A 17,458-nucleotide genomic window follows, 5' to 3' on the forward strand; every position below is an offset into this window, starting at 1 on the left:
CCCAACCTCCCCCTTCCCTCCCCTTAGTCCCCTTTCCCTTCCCCACCCTGCCCCGCCGCGAAGACTCTAGCGCTCACGGTGCTCTTCTAAAGCGCTTGGTGCCTTCGGCCAACCGCCCCCAACGGCCGCCAGCGCGCGGCTCCCTGGTCCCTGTTCGCTCCTCCCCTCAGGTCCCTCCAACCGCCAGGGGGCTACTTCCCTACCCACCCACTAAGCACTCTCCCATCACAGACACGCTGCTTCTCTTTGCCGCCATGCCCCAGCCACAGGCTATCCACGGGCCTAGGCGCAGCGGCCCGAGATAGGGTCCCTCGGCTCCCGGGGGAGGAGAGAAGGGAGCGAGCCTCGCGCTCCGCCCCTCCCCCCGGGCTGTCGCCTCCGTCGCAGCCGACACCTCGCCTCTTCAGCCTGGCGGGGAAAAGCAAGAGCACCAGGAGGCCACCGGGCCCGGCACAGCCACCCGCAGGTAATGGGGAGGGGGCAAGTGGGGGGGACTACAGGACTCCCCGCGCCGCCTGTGCCCTCGGGGTGTGCCCTCGGAGGGATTGACAGCACGCGTCCCCTATCTGGGCGTTGGAGGGAAAGCCAAGCCTGGTCTGTCACCCCCATCCGTTCCTGGAGACACCCCACAGGGTCCCCTCTATGGCATTAAATACTTAAAGGAAGAGACTGGCCAGGAGAAATTCCCCCATCTTCCAGGTTACTCCCTGTAGTGTGTACCCCCATTTGTTCAGCACCCTAACCCAAAACAGACAAGAGGTGTTATCTGCTCTCACCTGATAGGATTTCCTCAAACTAGGGATCCTGAGACCTGACTCTCCCCCCCTCCCCCCCTTCTCCCTTGCTTTTTTTCTGGTATGGGGAGCAAGAGGATGGCACTTCTTTAAAAAACAATCATCACACGTACACCTCTTTTTCTTCTCTACCTGAGGCTCACTCTGCCGCTTGTCTTTTTACTGCTGGCCTAGCCAGAAAAGGAGCTACCTGCAAGTGAAATAACAAGTACGTTAGAACTGATTAAAGGAAATTGCAGCCATAAGTTCTGTGAACCATAACCGGAATTTAGAATAAAACCCAGTAATCGCGTACTTCATTGGAACTTACTTATAGAAATGAAGGGAAAAATGTAGTATTTCTCAGTATGCTCGTAGAGTAAATATCTCCTGGAATAAGGAAAAATGTCTATTTAATGTTAACTTATTTTCTTAGTATTTTATTTGGATATAGGCTAATACAAATGCAAACTGTTTGACAGAAGCAAATAGTTTCAGTAGGTGAAGATTTTGATGAACTCCTTTTCCCTAGGGTTTTAGTTGGAATGCTTGAATTTAAAAAAAAATTGAATGTAAGCTTTTATTTCCCCTGTATTTCACTTGCCTTCCAATGGAGTAGTATTTTGTTTTTTCTTTTTAATGTAGTTTCTTCATCCAGGAATGTAAAGGGATGTTTTCCTACAGTTTGTATTATAGGATGATTATATTTGTAAAAATTTAAAAACCAGATTTACTTATTGTGTACAAAATGTGTGCTGGCATTTTGTGTATGTAATCTTTTAAGAACACTTTAATGACACAGGTGTTGCATTTTATAGAGACAAACCTAGTGATAAGAAACTTGCCTTTGGCCACAAAACTAGTAAGTCATAGATTTGGATTCAGATATAATTCCAGCAGAGTCCTGGGGGCACAAGGTTAGTGCTAATTGAAAAGTTAGTGGTTTGAACCCTCCAGTGGAGTCCTGGTGTAGCACTGGACTGAAAGGTCAGTTTGAACCACAAGGTCAACAGTTCAAACCCACCACTCACTCCTCAGAAACCCTGTACAAGGTCACTATGTATCAGAATTGACTAGCCAGCATGGAACAACAATGACTTTGCAGGAGACCTGACTACATCTGCTCCTAGAAAGAATGCTGTTAGTGCCATCAAGTCAGTTCTGATTCATAGCGACCCTGTATAGGGTTTCCGAGGAACGGCTGGTAAGCTTGAACCACCGACTTTGAGGTTCAAACTGACCTTGCATTCCACTGCATTAACCTACAGCACCACACCTCTAAAGATTACAATTTAGAAAACCTAATGGGCAGTTCTTCTGTCACATAGGATCACTATGAGTCGAAAATCAACTCAACAACTCCTAACAACAACATAATTCTAGCATAGGTATATTTTCTATTGTTTATTGTTGTTGTTAAGTGTTGTCAAGTCGATTCCGACCCATAGTGACCCTGTATAGGGTTTCCAAGGAGAAGCTAGTGAGCTTGAACCACCGACCTTGCAGTTCAAATGCCTTTGCAGTCTGGTGCATTAATCCACAGCACCACACTCCATAAAGGTACACTTTTTAAAAAACTTAATTATGAAAAGTTTCAATTACATAAAAGTTGAGGGTAGGGAAACACAATACCCACCTCCTCGATTAAGTAATTAGCAATTCTGCCCTTCTGTTACCTCTTTCTTCTTTATGTATGTGTGTTATATGCACATATATGCATGTGTTTGTAAACATTTGAAAACAAATTTCCAACATGGCCCTCAAATATTTGAGTATGCAGTTCTTAAAAGTAATATTTTTCTACTAACCCCAATATCAAGGAGCTCTGGTAACATAGTGGTTACGAATCTGGCTGCTAACCTCAGTCAGCAGTTGGAAACTACCAACTGATCCGCTCCCATAAAGATTTACAGCTTCGGAAACCCTGTACAGGGTTGCTATGAGTTTGAACCGATGCCACAGAATATAACAACAACAACAACAACAACAACAACAATCCCAATATCATGATCATACTTGTAAAACTTAATTCCAATCCAGATTCAAATTTCTTTAATTATTCTAAAATGTCTGTGTGTGCGCGTGTGCATCTCCCACTCCAGGCTGGATTCTATCAAGGTTTATACATTGCATTTGGCAATTTTTAGTCTCTTTTTTTAAAAGTGCCCATTACTCCCTCCTTTTTTTCCTCTGACAGCTAAGACACATACCATTTGTCTTAAAGACTACCCCCACATTCAAAATTTGTCTGCTTCTTCTTCGTGTCATTTTCCTTATTCCTCTGAGTTTGCTGTAACTGTAAGCTAGATCTGAAAGAAAGGCTTGACTAGCTGTGAGTAAAACTTTTTGCCAAGAATATTTAATAGATGATACTATGTGCTTTGGGTTAATGTGCTAGACTGTGAAGTCAGTTTGGAACCGCAAGACTGGTAGTCTGGTTCACCAGTTGTTCCTAGCATAGGGTCGTTGTGGGTCAGAACCAACTCAGTAGCACTTAACAACAACAACAACAACTATGTACTTCAGAGGGCATTCATAGTTCAGTGGTAGAATTCTTGTAGGAGAGCATGCACCTCATGCATAGCCACTCCCTGACAATCAGTAGAGGCTGGCTTGTTGATGATGAACAGGTTTCAGCAGAACTTCCAGACTAAAATGGAATAGAAAGAAAGGCCTGGTAATCTAAGTCTGAAAATCAGCCAGTGAAAACCCTATGGATAACAAGAGTTTGATCAGCAACCAGTCATGAGGATGGCCTGGGGACACCTTTTGTTCAGATATGCATAACATCACCATGACTTGGAGGCTTGTTCAGTGGCAACTAAAAGCAACCACAACCAGGAGCAAAGGCAGGAAGGAGCTGGGCATTCCTGGGTGGGTCCGAGGTTATAGCTTGGGGATGAGGGGATGAGGTAGTTCTGGACTTATGACATATTCTACTTAACAAACCGCACTTACCACCCAGGAACTGCACTTACAACCACCTCTGTTTTTAAATTTTAAAAATATAGAGATACATATACAATCTGATCATTGCATGTAATGTTGTAGCATAGAATTTGTGATGTTATTGACAGATGTTCATTCCCAGATGTTCAATGTCATGATTTATAAGGATGAAAATAAAAAGGCATTAATAATAAAAACTAAAGAAAAATAAGGTATTACACTTATGTCAGAGCTGACTTGGAACAAAATATTGTCATTAAGTCAAGGACTACCTGTAATATCATGACACCAAGTAAATACCCTGTTTCTAACTACCTTTTGTTTCATGATTATAGTACTCATTGATTATCTGTACTTGAATCAGTTATTTAATAGAGGTTCTCTGTAAGAACAGCTTTCCATCATTAACTGGAGATGCACTAAAGTTTTTTAAATGTAGAAAAAAATTTTTTTCCTTTAATCTTTAATATTCAGAGTAAAGAGTTGGGATAGCAATCCCATGGTACTTTTTCTTTCTTCTTTGGGGGGTACCAATATAGGCTCATGAATTTTTAATTCATCCATTGTTTTATAGCCAATTGTAGTCATTTTCCTTTTTTATAATCAAATTGTCCCAAATTTGACCTATATGAGACCTATCAAGTTAGCACCTATATCTTTTTGACACCCCCACTCCACTTGTTATATGGAATCCTGGTGTGGTACTATGGGTTAATGCGCTGGACTGCAAGGTCATTTTGAACCACAAGGTTAGCAGTTCAAGCTCACAAGCTGCTCCTTGGAAACCATCTACAGGGTAGCTATGAGTTGGAACCAACTCAGCTACACTTAACAACAATAACAACTCCATTAGTTGCAAGTAAAGTTTTACTATAGATAATTGAAAAGCAGTTGCAGCACTTTATCAACAGGGAGCTGCCAGAAATTCAAGCTGGATTCAGAAGATGTGGAATGAGGGTCCTCATTGCTGATGTCATATGGATCTTGACTGAAAGCAGAGAATGCCAGAAAGATGTTTAACTGTGCTTTATTGACTATACAAAGACATTTGATTATGTGGATCAAAGCAAATTATGGACAGCATTGTAAAGAATGGGGATTCCATTAACACTTAATTGTGCTCATGAGGAACCTGTACATATACCAAGGCAGTTTTAGAACAGAGCAAGGGGATACTGAACAGTTTTAAATCAGGAAAGGTATCCAACAGAGTTGTATCCTTTCACCATACTTATTCAGCCTGTATGTTGAAAAACTACTCTGGGAAACTAGATTATATGAAGAACATGGCATCAGGATTGAATTAAGACTTATCAGCAACCTGTGATATACGGATGACACAACCTTGCCTTCTAGAAGTGAAGAGGACTTGAAATGTTTCTGATGAAGATCAAAGACTACAGTATTTAGTACGGATTGTACTTCAATGTAAAGAAAACAAAAGTCCTCACAACTAGATCAGTAAATAACATGATAAACAGAAAAGGTTGAAGTTGTCAAAGACTTCATTTTGCTTGGATCTGCAATCAATGCTCATGGAAGCAGCAATCAAGAAATCAAATGACATATTGCTTAAGACAAAGCTCCTGCTAAAGACCTTTTAAAGTATTAAAAGAGCAAAGTTCTCATTTTGAGGACTATGGTGCACCTGACCCATGGCATGGTATTTTCAGTGGCTTCATATGCATGTGAAAGTTGGACAGTAAATAAGGAAGAGCATAGAAGAATCTATGCGTTTGAATTATGGTGTTGGTGAAAATTTTTTGAAAATACTATGGACTGTCATAAAAACAAACAAATCTGGCTTAGAAGAAGTACAGCCAGAATGCTCCTTAGAAGCCAGGATAGCAAGACATAGTCTCTCATACTTTAGACATGTCAGGAAGGACCAGTCCCTGGAGAAGGACATCATGCTTTGTAAAGGGGAGGTTAGCAAAAAAAAACAAACCCAAAAAACAGGAAAACCACCAAGACAGATTGACAGAGTGGAAGAAACAGTGGACCTAAATATAACAATTGAGGATGGCACAGGATTGGACAGTGTTTTCCTATGTTATGCATAAATACGGTCACTATAAATTGGAACTATCTTGATGACGCTGGGGGACGCTGGTCTTAAAGGGCTTTCTGACATAAGTTATCCTAGGCTTGCCTTGTATTTTCTTGTCCCATATATGAAATCATCTATCTGGTAGTGTAGTGGTTACGAATCGGGCTGCGAACCACAAGGTCAGCAGTTCGAAACTACCAGCTGCTCCGCGGGAGAAAGATGAGGCTTTCTGCTCCCGTTAAGATTTACAGCCTCGGAAACCCTGTACAGGGTCACTGTGGGTCGGAACCGACTCCACGGCACATAACAACAACAACATTTATTCAAAGAGTCATGGTTCTTTTTAGTAAGAAATGGAATAGAGAAACCAAGATCTTGATGCTCCTGGAGCAGTGCTGATAGGCCCTTTGAGAAGAGAGAATTTTTATTTTTTCTTTCTTGTTTGTGTAATCAGGAATTCTTCTGATATAGCCAAATGAAATTTAACATAGAATTTTTCTTTGATTCTGTACTGGTCTCTTTTGTCTTAAAATCTTGGTATCTAATCAAATTGACATTAATTGCTTTATCTGTCACTTGTCTATCAGTTTGTCTTACTGTTAGTTTGTGGTGACTTAGGTGTTGCTGTGATGCTGGAGCTACACCACCAGTATTTTAAATATCATCAGGGGTCCCCCATGGGGGCAGGTTTCACTTGAGCTTCCAGACTAAGACTAGGAAGAAAGAGGTAACAGACTACTTCTGTTTATGCATTGAAAACTTTATGAATAGCAGTGGAACACTGTTAGGTAGCACTAGAATATTGAATATGGAAACATTATGAATAGCACCAGAATACTGTCAGATACAGTTTGAAAAGATGAGCCCTTTCGGTTAGAAGGCATTCAAAATATGAGAGGGGAAGAGACGCCTCCTCAAAATAGAGTTGACGAAGAAAACACAAATGGAATAAAGCTTTCAGGACCTTCGTTTGCTGATGAAGAACAATTCAAAATGACAAGAAACATATTTAAGCATCCATTAATTTGGAACATGCAGTATATGAAATATGAATTTAGGAAAACTGGAAGTTGTCAAAGTGAAATGGAAAGCGTAAATAAAGATTGATATCCTAGGCATTAGTGACCTGAAATGAACTGGTATTGGCCGTTTCAAATCTTACTGTCTTGGTTTACTATATATCGGGAATGACAAAAAGGAATGACGTCACATTCATCATCTAAAAGAATATTTCAAGATATTGTAAAGTACAATGCTGTCTGTGATAGGATAATACTCATACGTCTACAGGGCAGAACAATTATTACCACTGTTAATCAAATCTGCATACCAACCACAAAAGCCAATGTTGGTGAAATTGAAGAATTCTACCAAATTCTGCAGTCTGAAATTGATCAAACATGCAATCAAGACGCACTGATAATTACTGATAATTGCAGTGCAATAGATGGAAACTAAGAGGAAACATCAGTAGTTGGAAAATATGGCCTTGGTAATAGAAGCAATACTTTAAATCTCCGCTAGAACAGAAAGCTACATCTTTCTCCTGCCATGAGCAGGTATAGAGTGAGCAGGTACCTTGTGGTGATGGGAAAAAAATTCCTCATCTTGGTACAACTTTCCTGACCCTATTCTCACTGATAAAATTTTCAATTTTCTTAAAAGTTCTTATAGTAAACACTCATAATCATCCTTTGTCCTTTGAGAAAATGTATCAAGATAATACCTTTGGGATCCAAAAACTGTCACCATACATAACCTTCTGAGCTGACTTCTCTACCTTATATTTAACTGGTCTAGAAGACCCCCTTGAACACCTCTATTTTTATTGGACCTTGCTGTCTATATGGGTAAATACAAGACTTGTCTTTAGTTCCAGTTCGTTCCATAAAATTGTCTTCATTAGCTTCAATATTGCTTAAAAGACTGATGAAAGATCAGCTCTCTGAAGCTAGCTAATCTTTGTGCGACATTTTTTTTTTAATCTTTTTTTTAAGATACTCTAATAAAACTGAGTCAAGTATATTACTGAGAGAACTTGTCTGCATCCATCCACTGAACACATGTTTAAACATGTTTTGTTTGGAATAACCTGTGCATATATGAACTAGAAACCTAGTTGTTTTTAAGTGCCATCGAGTCAGTTCCTACTCATAGTGAGTTGCTGATGGGTTTGAAATACTAACCTTGTGGTTCACAGTCCATTGCTTGTCCTTTAGGGACACACCAGTACTCCAGAAACCTAGTAGTAATGCTTTTTTATTTACCCTCCTATAAATATAGTACTAGTCCTGGTGTGGCACTGTAGAATAAGCACTGAATTGCTAACCACAATTTCAACGGTTCAAACCTGCCAGCCACTCCTTAGAAATGTTGTGCAGGGTTGCTGTGAGTTGGAACTGACTCACCGGCACGTAACAACAAGAATAACAACATATTCAGAAGCCACATGAAATATTTTTCTCTGTTTGGTTATGCTACCACTTTGATATACCGTTAGGAACATTGTTTTCATTTTTCAGTGTAAAATTTTTTACATTTTATTTTTTAATATGTAAAATATATATTGTTTTAGGTGCTGTTCAGTCAATTTGAACTCATAGCAATCCTATGTACAACAGAACAAAGCACAGCCCATCTACCTGGGCCTGCAGCAGCCTCAAAATCATTGCTATGTTTGAGCACATTGTAGCCACTGTGTTGGTCCATCTTGTTGAGGGTCTTATTTTCTTTAACCTACTACCAAGCGTGAGGTCATTCTTCAAGGACTAGTTTCTCCTGATAACATGTCCAAAGTACATGAGAATGAAGACTCCGTATCTTTGCATCTAAGGAGACAACATCATAATTCAAAGGCATCAATTCTTTTTCTGTCTTTATTCATTTACATGATTCAAAAGCCAAAATAATGTTTTTAAAGTATCCTTAAAGAAACCTCACCCAAATTATTTTTTTATGGTGAAGTAGTTTTACCTTTGCCACACTCCATTTCAAGTACGGAAGGATTATCAATAAGTAAGATGTTGTACTTGAAGTGGTATGCTTTTGAATTTTGCAATTAGAGTAAATCATTTGGCAAAGAAAAATCAGTAAAATTAATCTTTAGAGATTAGCAGAGAAGTAGATTTCACATTTGCTTCATTTTTAAATTTAAAATTGCAAAAAACTAGGACTGTAGCTTTTACTTCAAAATCATGTCCTTCAAGAGGCATTTAGCATACCTTGCATATATATGCTGCTTGCAGATGTGATTGTATGTGAACATGAAATCAGTAAACACAGCATGTGCTCTCAAATGTTGTGTTCAAATGAAGTTTTAAGGATAAGCAGTGGTTACCAAGGCTTCAGAAGTTGACAGAATACCAGTTGGAATGTTTCAACAAATGGATACAGCAGAGGAGGTGCTCACTTGTCTATGCCAAGAAGTTTGGAAGACAACTGTCTGATCATCTGACTAAAAAGATTCATATTTGTGCCCAGTTCAGAGAAAGGTGATCCAATAAAAAGCAGAAATTATTGAGCAATATCATTACTATCCAGGAATGCAGTGGCTCGAGAGAATAATCACTGGACTGCAAACACTAAAGTCGGTGGTTTGAGCCCACCAGAGGTGCTTCACGAAAGATGAGGTTTTCTACTCTCACAAAGAGAAACCCTCTGCAGAAACCAACTCCAGGAACTTAACAACATCGGTAATATCTATCACACACAAGTAAAATTTTACTGAAGATAATCAGTATATCAACATGGAACTGCCAGCAATTCAAGTCAGATTCAAAAGAAGATGTAGAATTAAAGATATCATTGTTGATATCAGATGGAACTTGACTGAAATCAGAGAATATCAAAAGATGCTTGCCTGTGTTTTATTGACTATGCAAAGGCATTAGACTATGTAGATCTTATTACAGATAATAATGTGAAGAATGGAAATTCCAGAACACTAATTGTACTTATGCAGATCCCACACATAGGATCAAGTGGCAGTTGTTTGACTAGAACATGGAGATACTTTATGGTTTAAAATCAGAAAAGATGTGTGGCAGGATTGTATCCTTTCATCATATTTATTCAATATAAGAGTTATATGCTAAGACAATAATCTGAGAAGCTGAACTAATGCAGAAGAAGGTGGTGTCAGAATTGGAGAAAGACTAACAACCTGCAATATGCAAATTATGCAACTTTGCTTGCTAAGAGTGAAGAGGACGCAATTGAAATATTTACTGATAGAGATAAAAAATTACAACCTTCAGTATGGATTATTCTTCAGTATAAAGACAAAATCATCCTCACAATTGAACTAATAAACAGCCATCATATATAGAAAATATTAGAGTTGTCAAGGATTCATTGTACTTGTATTCACAATCAATGCTCATGGAAGTAGCAGTCAAAATATCAAAAGACATAATGCATTGGGAAAATCTGTTTCTTTAGTGTTAAAAAGCAAAGAGGTCACTTTGAAGACTAAGTGTGCCTGACCCAAGCCACTGTATTTTCAGTCACTTCATATGTGTGCCTGAGCTGGATAATAAAAAAGGAAGACCAAAGAAGAATTGATGCTTTTGAAGTATGGTGCTGATGAAGAATATTGAATATTCCATGGATTGACAAAAGAAAAACAATGTCTTAGGAGAAAGTACCACCAGAATGCTCCTTTTAAGTGAGCATGGCACGACTTTGTCTCGCATACTTTGGACATGTTGTCAGGAAATACCAGTCCCTAGAGAAAGACATCGTGCTTGGTTATGTAGAAGGTCAGGGAAGAAGAGGAAGACCCTCATCGTGATGGGTTGACCCAGTGGCTGCAACAATGATCTCAAACATTGCACATAGCAAGGACTGTGAGTGTGGTACAGGACCGAGCAGTGTTTTGGTCTATTGTACATAAGGTCATTGTGAGTTAAAACTGATTTGATGGCTCCTAACAACAACAACCTGTACAGGGTCGCTATGGGTTGGAACTGACTCAATGGCGCTTAACAACAACAACAACATTGGAGTCCTGGTGTGGCGCTGTGGGTTAATGTGCCAGACTGCAAAGCCATTTGAACTGCAAGGTCTGTGGTTCAAGCTCACCAGCTGCTCCTCGGAAACCCTATACAGGGTCGCTATGGGTTGGCACCGACTCAACAGCACTTAACAACAACAACAACAATAATAATGGTTATCTAAAGGGTAAGCACTGGACTGCTAACCACAGGATAAGTGATTCAAAGTCCGGTTCTGTGAGAGAAAGATGAGGCTGTCTGCTCCTATAAAGATCTGCCGAATTGGAATCCCTATAGGTTGCTATGAGTCAGAATCTGCTTGATGCCAGTGGTAAAAAATAAAGCAAACTATTTGTTGTTAAGTGCCGTCGAGTCGGTTCCGACCCATAGCGACCCTGTACAGGGTTTCCAAGGCGGTAAATCTTTACGGGAGGAGAAAGCCTCATCTTTCTCCCACGGAGCAGCTGGTAGTTTCGAACTGCTAACCCTAAGGTTCGTAGCCCAATTCGTAACCACTACGCTACCAGATCTCCTAAATAGTGAGGCAGTTTGTCAGCTTCCTATCAATCAGGTGCTGAACAGCTACAGATGTGTCTACAGTGTTCTTTACTCTTATTTATTACCTCTGCTTTAGGTAGTAGAGTGATCATCTTCCTTCCTTCAGGAAATGTAGTAGAAAGATGAAGAATTCTGTGTCTTGAACTCATTCGCCTTCATTCAGTTTTTTTATCTCACTAAAATAGACTGCCCAAGATTATTAGAACACAAACACACAAATAACTAAAGAAATGCTACTAACAATAACGTAAGTATCAATAGCTAAGCAGCAACTAGAGTTTGTTGTGGTAGGCTGAATGACCTAATTTGATAGTGATAATAGTTAGCATTCTCGAGCCCTTTCTGTATGCCAGCACTGTGTTAGATATTTTTCATGTCATGTCATTTAAACCTCATATTAACCCTATGATACTACTATTATTGTCTTATTTTCCAAGTGAGGAAACTTAATATCTGAAAGGAATATATGATTCTCCTTGCCCGAGTCTGCCTTAGAGTTACTGTACGTAATTACTCTGCTACACTACACAATTAAATATGTTGTTAAGTGCTGTCAAGTCAGTTCTGACTCATCGCGACCCTGTATAGGTTTTCTGAGGAGCAGTTGGTGAGTTTGAACCACTCATCTTGTGGTCCAAACTGACCTTTTGGTCCAATCCTGTAGCGCCATACCAGGACTCTCACAATTAAATATAATAAGCCATAAATTTGGATGTATTTTAATGACCATCAATTAAACTACATATTTGTCCAATGGCAGCATTAAAGACTGCATGCTAAACACATTTGTTTGTCATGTCTATTAAAAATCCCTTAGTATAAATCCTAAGATATATAGGAGCCCCTTGATCCTTGCTTCAGAAACAGCATTTAGATACCATTTTAATAGATATTTCAAAAGTAATTACAATATCAAAATACAAGATGTATTGATGGATTGTTGTTAAGTGCCATCCAGTTGGTTTTGACTCATAGTGAGCCGTGGTAGCATAGTGGATTGTGAATTGGGTTGCTAACCATAAGGTCAGCAGTTTGAATCTACTAGTCACTTCTCAGGAGAAAGGTGAGGTTTTCTGCTCCCCTAAAGATTTGCGGCCTGGGAAACCCTATATAGGATCACTGTGAGTCAGAACTGACTTGGTAGCACACAACACAATATAAGGTTTCTGAAGCTGTAAATCTTTGCAGGAGCAGAGAGCCTCATGTTTCTACCACAGAGCAGCTGGTGGGCTCAAACTGCTGACTTTGTGATTTCAGTTCAGTGCTTATTATATGGAGCCACCGTACTCCCAATGGATGGGTTGTTGTTAAGTGCCCACCAAACTCCTGGTAGATGGATTGTTGTTATTAGTGTTGAGTCAGTTCTGACTCACAGCAATCCTGTGTAGGGTTTCCGAGGCACAGCTGGTGTGTTTGAACCTTGTAGTTTGCAGTCCAGTGCTGATCTTGCAGCACCACATCAGGAGTCCGATGAATGGTGGATGTTGTTGTTGTTGTTAAGTGCTGTCCAGTCAGTTCCTATCTAGAATAACCATGTATTGGGTTTCCACAGAGTGGCTGGTGGGTTTGAACTGCCAGCCTTGCAGTTAGTATTCAAGTGCTTATCCTACAGCACCATACCAGGACTCTGATGGATGGATAGACATGTGTTAATGCTAGTAAAAATGAGAGTGGTAGAAACTAGGAATCACCATTTGGACATTAAGCTAAAATTCTTTAAATTTTGCTGTTTCAGAAAATTGTATCATGTTGCAGGTGGTTGTGGTGATTATGTGCCGTGGAGTTGGTTCCAATTCATAGCAACCCTGTACAGGGTTTCCACGGCTGTAAATCTTTACGGGAGCAGAAAGCCTCATCTTTCTCCCGCAGAACAGCTGGTCGTTTTGAACTGCTGACTTTGCAGTTCACAGCTTGATTTGTAACGACTACGCTACCAGACATCTTCATGTTGCAGGAGATAATTTAAAGTATTTTCCTTACTAAAACCCTGTACAAGGTCACTGTGAGTCAGAACCGACTCCATGGCACATAACAACAACAACAAATCAGTATTTGCAGGTATATAAAAACCAATAACATACTACATCCTCCACCCTCCACAGTGATCCCTTTAAGCTTTTAGTAAGTTTCCCTAATCTTATTGGTGTGTTTTCTTTCCTTTCATTTTTAACTTTTAATCCTTTTTACATTTTGATTACTTAGCTTTGTAAAGGATAAAATTTCTTTAAGTGAAAATAATCAAAACATCCAGGACTATTGGAAAGAGGGTTTGTTTACTAGTTAGAAAACTCCTAAATAACAAGGCTCCCTGGTGACACTGTGGGCTGTGATCGGCTGCTAACCTCAGGGTCAGCAGTTCAAACCCACCAGGAATTCAAAACTACAGGAGAATAATGAGACTGTCTGCTCCCGTAAAGATTTACAGCCTCAGAAACCCTATGTAGGATCACTATGAGTTGGAATCAATTCCATGTCAGTGGGTTTGGTTTTCAACTATAATTTTTTATATCCTTGTAAATAATTACATTTATCAAAAAAATTTCCTGTGGTTTTCTGGTATTTTATAGGCTACTATTGAGAAGGGTGTTTTTTAAACACCATTTATAACTGCAACAGGTAACTTTCAAATTCTGTGATACATTGACAACTATCTTTTATTAATTTGAAAGCCACATTAAGTTTTTCTTGTTCTTTATATTAGAAATACTGCACCCTATTTTATGCAGTGAGTTGAAAATCTTTTAGCTTCTTAGTCATAGAATCTAGAATAGTGATTACATTTGTGTGTTAAAAATATTGAGAGCCATTAGACTTATATTACAATTCTGCTTGAAGACCACATTGAGTATTACATCAGTTTTCTTCATTGAACATTATTATTAATGTAACTGCCAAGGGAAATCTTTGCCAGCACATTTTTACATAACAGATCTGGAGTAAATCACAGATTTGTACTATCGTAATATTTCACATTCATAAGTTAGTCTTACAAAATGAAAATTTTCAAATGAAGCTTATAAATGCCTCACTCTTTGGAGATCATCTTCCTTGTTTCTATATTAAATATTAGGGGGACTCAAAAATTTCATGGAAAAATGGAATTGTAAGATGATGGAAATTCTCTCCAAACTTCCCCTCATTATTCTGTCATTTATTTTTTTGTTTAAACTCTTTAACAGTACCGTTAACATTATAAGTGTTTGGTGCCTTAACTTTTTTGTGATTTCACTATTTTGTTTCTTCAGGATATTGTTATCCTTCTACTGGCTTTTTTCCACCCCCATAGAAAAATACTGTTCTCTCCCTTTTTTTTTTTCTGTTACCCAAATTAACATGTGTCTACCCTCTAGCCTGGTACCGTAGTGGTTACAAATCGGAATGCTAACTTCAAGGTCGGCAGTTCAAAACAACCAGCTGTTCCACAGGAGAAAGATGAGGCTTTCTGCTTCCATAAAGATTTGCAGCCTCAGAAACCCTGTGCAGGGTTTCTATGAGTCGGAACCGACTCCACAGTATTTAACAACAACAACAACCCTTAAGCCAGTTACATACTCTCCCTTCCATCCCTGGTAACCGTCAAAGAATGTTTCTTTTAGCATGAAACCCTTGTCTTGACTTTTTACAATAGTGGTCTCATACAATTTTTGTCCATTTGTGATTGGCTTATGTCACTCAGCATAATGTCCTAACAGCAACAACGTCCTCCAGCTTCATTCATGTCATGAAGTGTTCAAAGATTCATCTCTATTTAGTGTTGCATAGTATTCTGTTGTATGTATGTACCAAGATTTGTTTATTCATGGTTCCATTATTGGACATTTAGGCTGTCTTCATCTCTTTGCTGTTGTGAATAGTACTGCAATACATCACAACTCTTATTTCTAGAGGGATTGCTGGGGTCATACAATATTGTGTGGCACTGGTGTGACGCTGTTGGTTAATGTACTGGACTGTAAAGTCATCTTGAGCTGCAAAGCCAGTAGTTCAAGCTCTCCAACTGCTCCTCAGAAACCCTATACAGGGTCGCTATGGGTAGGAACTGACTCAGCGGCACTTAACAACAACAACAATGATATTTCTGTTGCCAACTTTGTGAACATGTACCATATCACTTTCACAGTGGCTGTACCATTTTACAGTCCCACAAATAATGTAGGAGGGTCTCAGTCTCTCCACACCCTTGCCAGCATTTGTTGTTTTCTGAGTTTCTTTTTAAAGTTTGCTATTAATGCTGGGATCAGAATGATAATTTGTTTTGACTTGCACTTCTCTAATGGCTAATGATCATAAACATTTTTTCATGTTTGTTGACAACTCTGAATGTATTATTTAGTGAACTGTCTGTTCAAGTCCTCTGCCCGTTTTAAAATTGGATTATTTGTCTTTTTCTTGTAGACATGTTGAAATTTTCTGTGAATTTTAGAGATGGTGTATAGGACCCTTGACTTATACGTCTTTGCAAAACAATGTTTTCTAATTTGTGGGTTCTCTTTTAACTCTTTTGCCCATAAGTGTCTAATTTTTAGGCAGTCCCAGTCATCTATTTTAAGGAAAGTCTGATAGAGTAGTGGTTACAAATTGGGCTGCGTACCGCAAGGTCAGCAGTTCGAAACTACCCACTGTTCCATGGGAGAAAGATGAGGCATTCTGCTCCCATAAAAATTTACAGCCTCGGAAACCCTGTCCAGGGTCGCTGTGAGTCCACAGCACATAGCAACAACAACAACAAGTCATCTATTTTGTCTTCTGCTGTTTGTGTGTGTGTTTTCAGCCATGCTTGATAGTGTTTTTATGCCATGTATCAGAGCTCCTAGGAAACACAGTGGCTCTCTGTACAACAAACATTGAACTTCGAACTGTGAAACCGACAGTTTGAACCCATCAGCCACTTCATAGGAGAAAGATGGGCTTTCTGCTTCCATAAACTTTTTTTTTTTTTTTTAATATTTTATTGTGAATTATGTGATAGTTTACATGGGAGAACATTAGCTTTACATTCAACCTATCGTATATCGTTTCATTGCCATGGTTACAATCCCCTCCATGCATCATCAACCAACCAAAGGGTATACCCCGCAAGCCTGACCCCTGGTCATCAACACACAGCCCCTCTCCCTCTCTGGGTCTAAAGTCCCCAGCTGCTGCATCTCTCCACGTTATCATCTCTGCCTCCATCTCAGGCATCACTGCTTCTCTGGATAGGGTCCTGCTCTCTGCTCTTCTCCTTTCATGGTCCCAGGGACCTCCACTCCTAGACTGCAAAGTTAATCACTCCCCTCCTTGCTACAAAACATTTACCTTTACATTTCCAACCCTCACAGTCAGTCCTGATAGCAATTATTCACTGTTGTACCACAAGAGACCTATCCCCTTCTTCTTTCATCAGCCCCGCCCAGACAGAGTGGATACTATTCAGTGGAGATTCTACCTTCCTCCACGCCCTCTGGATCTAGGGTTCTCTCGGGAAAGCTTGTAAGCCAGTCACTTCTTGCCTTTGTAGCCCCCCTCCCCCCATTTTGGGTAGCCAATGTCCAAGTTGCCCATCCCTGTCTACTCTGTATATGGAGGGGATGGGAATGATCCTCGCTGTAAAGATTTGTTCCCTCTTTTGAGCTACTGCATCCTAGGTTTAGGTCAAGTTCATCAAATTGTATCAGATTACTCTTTTTTTCTTCCTCTTTCTTCTTCTAGTTGAGCTCTGATCATCCAGTAATTGAAGCCAGGTCAAGTGGGTATTACCTACAAGTGTGAGTGTTCTGCTTCCATAAAGATTTATAGCCTTGGAAATTGTATACAGGACCATTATGAGTCAGTACCTATTCAATGGCACTTAACAACAACAACACCAGAGCTCCAAAGTTTGTCCCTATGTTTTCATTAATGATCTTTATAGTTCTAGGTTTTACAATTAGGTCTTTAATCCATGTCGAGTTCATTTTTGTAAAAAAGTATGTGCAAAACCAGGGTGGAAGCTTAACTCCTGGCTTCACGAGGGGCAGGAGAATCAAACTCGAAATCAGCCCAAAGCCAATTCCTATGAAGTGGAAGCAAGACATGCTTCCACCCTTCAACCTCTTTTTCTTATTTTGACACCAACCATTCCTCCCACAGCACTCTCTACTTCCCTCCTGGGT

At 39.6% G+C, this 17,458-nt stretch overlaps 1 protein-coding gene across 1 annotated transcript in view; it reads left to right on the top strand.

The window, feature by feature from the left end:
- The first annotated feature begins 247 nt into the window (after positions 1–247).
- Positions 248–17,458, top strand: part of ZBTB44 (zinc finger and BTB domain containing 44) — a 114,188-nt gene continuing 96,977 nt past the window's right edge. The window contains exon 1 of the mRNA XM_006873069.1: positions 248–466. The gene's annotated coding sequence lies outside the window, so the exon portion shown is untranslated. The remainder of the gene's footprint in view (positions 467–17,458) is intronic.

Source organism: Chrysochloris asiatica, unplaced genomic scaffold (assembly GCF_000296735.1).
Source record: "Chrysochloris asiatica unplaced genomic scaffold, ChrAsi1.0 scaffold00222, whole genome shotgun sequence".
Classification (NCBI taxonomy): Eukaryota; Metazoa; Chordata; class Mammalia; order Afrosoricida; family Chrysochloridae; genus Chrysochloris; species Chrysochloris asiatica.